General features: G+C 34.6%; 1 long non-coding RNA gene across 1 annotated transcript in view; it reads right to left on the bottom strand.

The window, feature by feature from the left end:
• Positions 1–221: 221 nt before the first annotated feature.
• LOC116549702 overlaps positions 222–6,000 on the bottom strand; it is a 365,541-nt gene continuing 359,762 nt past the window's right edge. The window contains exon 4 of the long non-coding RNA XR_004268016.1: positions 222–346. This is a non-coding gene — a long non-coding RNA (uncharacterized LOC116549702). The remainder of the gene's footprint in view (positions 347–6,000) is intronic.

The following is a 6,000-nucleotide window of genomic DNA, read 5'->3' as shown; positions in this document are numbered from 1 at the left end:
GAGTGTCTCCTTTGCCTCTACTTAGAAGGAGAAGGATTTAAAGGAAAAGAGAGAGAGGGAGAGACTTGTCTCCTTTACCTCTACTTAGAAGGAAAAGGATTTGAAGGAAGAAAGAGAAAGGGAGAGACGTGTCTCCTTTTTCTCTGCTTAGAAGGAAAAGGATTTAAAGGAAGAGCAAGAGAGGAAGAGACTGCTTACCTGATCTGAAGGTGGCGAGGTTTTCAGGCTGGTCTGATGCCCTGAGTTTGCAGGTGGGTCTTTTCACAGAGGAAGGGTGCGGACAGGGAGCTGGTTTCCCCAAGGAATACCCCTGTCCTGGGTTTCAGCACCAAATGTTAGGCATGCTCTGAATGAAGAAATTATTCACCTGGGTGTTAGCAGCCTGAGTCTGAAAAGAGAGTCAGTGGAGGGTAGTGGGATAGGAGTTGATTGCATAGGTTTGGGGTAGGCAGTAGAAAGTTACAGAAGTTAGAGTTCAGGGTGGTTTTTGCAAGCTGGGGGGAGTGCCACTGATGGGAGGTGTCAAAAGTTCCAAGGCCCCGTGTCACAAGGTTGGCTTATCAGTTGAGGCAGGAACAATGGCAGAATGTTGCAAGTTTGGTTAATCAGGCACTGCAGGAGCTAGCTATCCTCCTTTTGCAGTTTTCCAGCTACCTCAGAGTTTCTGGTTCCAGGAGGCCATCGGGAGTTGTATGTGTGAGTCACAAGGGTCACCATGGCTTGACTATGGTGTAATCCATGGTACATTCAGTTCAAAGGACTTTACAATGATAACAATAACTTTTATAACTTAATTTTATAAATCATAAAAGTAAGTTTATATGATTTCTCCATTCCCACATACAAGCCAGACCCCACATTAAATAGAACCCCTTCAAGTTTATCAATTTCTCATGAACCAACAAAGATAGAATTTTTTAGACATAACAAATAGATTTTTGCCTACTTTGGTGTTTTTACTTATGTGAAAATATTTCGTTTTGACTAGTTATCTTAAGATTAATTGCAAGAACAATATTGTGATTCTTCAGTTCCCTTTGCCTCATCACCCAGACAGGATCTAAAAGTTTTATTGTAGGACTAGCTTAAAAAACAATTACAATTTATTTCTAACTGTGTATATCTACATGCTCGCATGTATAAATGCTTATCTGCCTTCTTACCTAAAACTTAGCATAAGTGTAGTATGTTACAACTCTAAGTAAGTATAAGTATGTTGCAACTGCAAATGTAGTAAGTTGCAAATGTCATTTATTTGACATCTTAAAAGATTATCGACTCTTCATTTTGGGATCAGCTGCCTTATCCCTTCATAATACTGAGCTTGCCCAGGTTATATACTTTTGTTGACTTTGGAGCAAATCTTAAATTCTCAAAGAGCATTCTTTCCAATCTTCTGCCAAATTAAATTTAGTTTGTTAAAAAAGCAAAAATATTATGCAAGCCTATTTTAAGATTAATGTTTCCACTCTGATTTCCCTGAGCCAGAATTTTTGGCATCACTGAAGACTAAGTGCTTGTTCTCATTTCTAAGTTTATTTGATTGATAGTACAGGATATTTTTTCCCAGATATCATTGGTGGAAATTAAATGGTTCATTGCTTTGGAGAAAAATGTTACTCTTCACTTGATGGTTTAAATTTAAGATACTTTCTCTCCTTGCTTTACGTCCACTTGACAAGCTTTAGGCAGAATTTAAACCAGGAATCCAGTGTACCTGAGTGTTACAGTAATAACATCCATATGAGTTTTTCACAAAAATCTTTCCTTGAAACTTATTCCTCAATAATGCCCTTTCTTATCATAGTAATTTTAATAAAAAAGTTTAAGTAGTTTCTTCTCAAAAAAAAAAAAAAAAACAAAAAAAAAACAAAAGACCTTAAAAAAACAAGAAAATCTCCAGATTAAGTTTTGGGGAGATATGGAACTATAACAGAATGTAAACTGAGGACTAATAGGCAATAACTGCTTCAAAGAATAGTGAAATGTTTAATACACTATAAGAACGTGTTTACAAGGAATAATAGGTAATTGTTGATAAATGTTGCCATTATAATTAAAGTAAAGCTTCTTTTTATTCAAATTTCTTTCACCTTTCAAGAGATTTAACATTGTAAGAATTTCTCCTGAGAATTACAAAAATAGTAAGAATGGAAAGGCTTCCAAGAGGCAAAGTATGAGGCACTAGTTTGAGTTATCTGAGAGAAGAGACGGAAGGGTTGATTTATTTTCAAACTTTTAAAGGACTCTTCTAGAATACCCACAGCCTGCTATCCTTCATTGTTACAAAGGGCAACCCTAGAGACATGGGATACATTTCCAGTTAAAACCTGAGAACACAGATCTAAGAGCATAAGGTAGCAGTTCAGAGACCTAAGTTTATATTGGTTCACCTGGGAACTTAAAAAAATACCAATTCCCAGAACAGTTAAATGAGTCTGAACATTGTTGTTGTATTTTAAATGTTCCCTTGGTGCTGCTAGTATTGAGCCAAGGCTGAAAAATCACTGGTGTGAGGCAAGAAGATTCTATGACATACACTTACTGGAACATATTAAGATTGAGTAAAAAATTATGGACATGGAAAACATGCCTTCCTTTGTTTAAAGATGCTTCTTTCCAAGCCCCTATTCCACTGGGAAGCCATCGGTTTTTTATATATATTTGTGATTTTAGAAGACAAAGTACTGTTTGTGTCCAGAATGTAGACATACATGTAACTGAGGTACTGTTTCCTACTTCCTATAAGGGGTTACTAATATAAAACCAAACCTAGCCTCCTAAAATTAACAGAAAAATAAAAATCTTTAGGTTTCTAAGTGGCTTTGATTTTGCCATTACCCTGTTCCTTCAAGTTATTGCACTGGTCCTCTAGCTGGGCCCCTGAGGACACTGCCTTGGCCCTACTTCCAGTACTTTGGCTCAAATCTGTGTCCTTTCTTTTTGGAACTGAACTGGAACCCTCCAAAGTAAGAAGAGGTTAGTAAGAGATAGTTAAAAAAAAAAAATAAAGCTCATATATCTCTGTAAAATTCAAAGTTCTATTTGTGCCCTCATCACCTTGTGTCAGCCCTGTTCCACGTTACGCATTGCCTTGAGACATCTATATTCTAGCCTTCCAATACAGGAACAAGGTACAAGCACATGGCTAGTTTTTCATTTGCTTTCACTCAATCCATCCCTATGTGACAACTGCATGGTTTTGCCACACAGGTATTTTTTCCTATTCTGCTTTATATCTCTCTGGGTAAATTCCAGATAAGAATATTCTACCCTTTAGTTAATAGAAAAAGAAAGAAGAGGAAGAAGAAAATCTGATTTTTAAAATTAATACTATGTGTTTATATATAAAATTTTACATTATAAAAGTATACTTTGTATGTTTAAAAAATAATTTTTTATTAATGCTATGTGCTTTATATAAAGCATGTCTATATATACTGATCTACACAACCACCATGACATTTGAGGGTTATTATTTTCCAAATGATGAGACCACAGCTCAGGGAGGTAAAATAACTCTATGAAGGATGTGCATATACAAAATCTAGGCTGAGATTCATGATCTTTCCACTTTCTTTACTTTCTTTCCTAAGTCCTGTTTCTGGGAAAAAGGAGTTACATGTATCTAGAGCTGCCAGTCTTATAGTAGTCCATGTGAACACACCTGACACAATTGTGCAGTGTTTTCATAGGCCTGCCTCTCCTCAAGGATTTAGTATAAATGACCTACTATTCAGGTGAGATGCTACATCCTCTCCAACACAATTGTAATAGTTATAATACTAACAGTAATTGCAGCTAATATATATTGTGTAATTATTATGACCTAGACACTTTTCTGAAACATATTTTGTGAATTGACAAATTTCATCTTTATAACATTCTATCAGTTAGGTAATATAATTGTCTTCCTTTTTCTGATGAGGAAACCAAGACAGAGAAAAGTTGTTAAAGGTCATATAACTGGCAATTTATGGAACAGGAATTTAAACCTAGACCACAACAATTATAATTAAAAGATAACAATAACATTAGTGTAATAAGAATTATATATGTCAGCCCAAAAGCTGTTTCCTCATACTTTTCATCTACCTGCCTGAAAGAAATTATCTAGATAATTACAGGTAAAGAAAGAATTATCTTGAGGTTTTAGGAGACAGACTTGGAAATAAATTTGAAATGTAAGAGAAGTGGACAAGTAAATGCTACAGTACACTAAATATTTGGATATATTTTAACAGGATTTGAGAAATGGCAGCTATGATTATAATTTCTCTCAGGCATTGCTTAAACTGAACACTTGGTTTTATGTTTAGTATGGTAAAGCCAGACTGAACCATTATTTCCTTCAAACTTTAAAAATGGATATTTGGTTACAGAGAAGAGAAACTGTATCCTCAGATGGCTGAAGAAATCTGCCTGAGGGCTTTAAATATTTTATAAAATGAGGTAGTATTTTTTATCAGTATTAGGATTCTACAGATAAAATATTATAAATGGAATATTTATGATATTTACAAGATATTTTGAATAGAAAAAGGCTATTAATATTACTCTTTGAATTAATTCTCATTCTTACCTATTACTCTTGTCATGGAAACTTGTGTTTCAATTTTCTAGTTCACTAAATACACCCTGGCTTTCATTAGTCATTGACATCACTGAAACTAAACTTTATATGAGTATCTGGAAATATCCAAGTAGTATCAAGCAACTTTATGCAATTAGAGAATAAAAGACAAAGTAGAGAGGAAATATTCTTAAGTATATTATCATAATTGCACAGAAAGGGGGAGAGGATCATGGGACAAGATGGAGAAAAAAAGCTAATTTAAAAAAAAATTCAATTTCTTTCTCCCATTTGATTTCTCTGGCTAGGACTTCCAGTACTATGTTGAATAGAAGTGGTCAGGCAAGAGAAAGAAATAAAAGGATCCAAATAGGAAAGAAGTCAAGCTATTTCCCTTTATGAACAACATGATTCTATACCTAGAAAATCCTAAAAACTCTGCAAAAAGTCTCCTGGAACTCATAAATTACCTTAGTAAAGTTTCAGTATACAAAAATCAGTGTACGTAAATGAGTAGCATTTCTGTATACCAACAACATCCAGGCCAAGACTCAAATCAACAGCACAATCTTGCTCACAATAGCCTCCAAAAATGAAATATCTAAGAATACAGTTAAGCAAGAAGGTGAAAGATCTCTTAAAGGAGAACTACAAAACACTGCTGAAAGAAATTAGATAACTCACATAAATGAGAAAAGATTCTATGATCATGGATTGGAAGAAGCAATATCATTAAAATGGCCATACTACCCAAAGTAATTTATAGATTCAATGCTATTCCAATTAAACTACCATTGACATTCTTCACAGAATTAGAAGAAACTATTTTAAAATTCATATAGAACCAAAAAGAGAACCTGAATATCCAAGACAATCCTAAGCAAAAAAACAAATCTGGAGGCATCACGTCACCCAACTTCAAATTATGCTACAAGGCTACAGTAACCAAAACAACATGATACTGGTACAAAAACAGACACATAGACCAATGGAACTGAATAGAAACCTCAGAAATAAAGCCACACAGCTACAACCATTTAATCTTTGACAATGCTGACATAAACAAGCAAGGGGGAAAGGACTCCCTATTTAATAAATGGTGCTAGGATAACTAGCTAGCCATGTGCTGAATTGAAGCTGGACCTCTGCCTTTCACCATACACTAAATTAAAATGGATAAAATGCTTAAATATAAGACCTCAAACTATAACAATTTTAGGAGACAACCTAGGAAATACTCTTTTCAACATCAGCCTTGGCAAACAAGTTATGCTAAGTTTCCAAAAGCACTTGCAGCAAAACCAGAAATAGACAGATTGGACCTAATTGTGCTAAAGAGTTTCTGTATAGCAAAATAAATTAGCAACAGACTAAACTGACAACCTACAAAACGGAATAAGATACTTGCAATCCATACATCTGACAAA

This window comes from Sapajus apella, unplaced genomic scaffold (assembly GCF_009761245.1).
Source record: "Sapajus apella isolate SASKATOON/1434 unplaced genomic scaffold, GSC_monkey_1.0 scaffold6, whole genome shotgun sequence".
NCBI classification, from domain to species: Eukaryota; Metazoa; Chordata; class Mammalia; order Primates; family Cebidae; genus Sapajus; species Sapajus apella.
The sequence above is the reverse complement of the archived record's forward strand: the minus strand, read 5'-3'. Positions and strand labels throughout refer to the sequence as shown.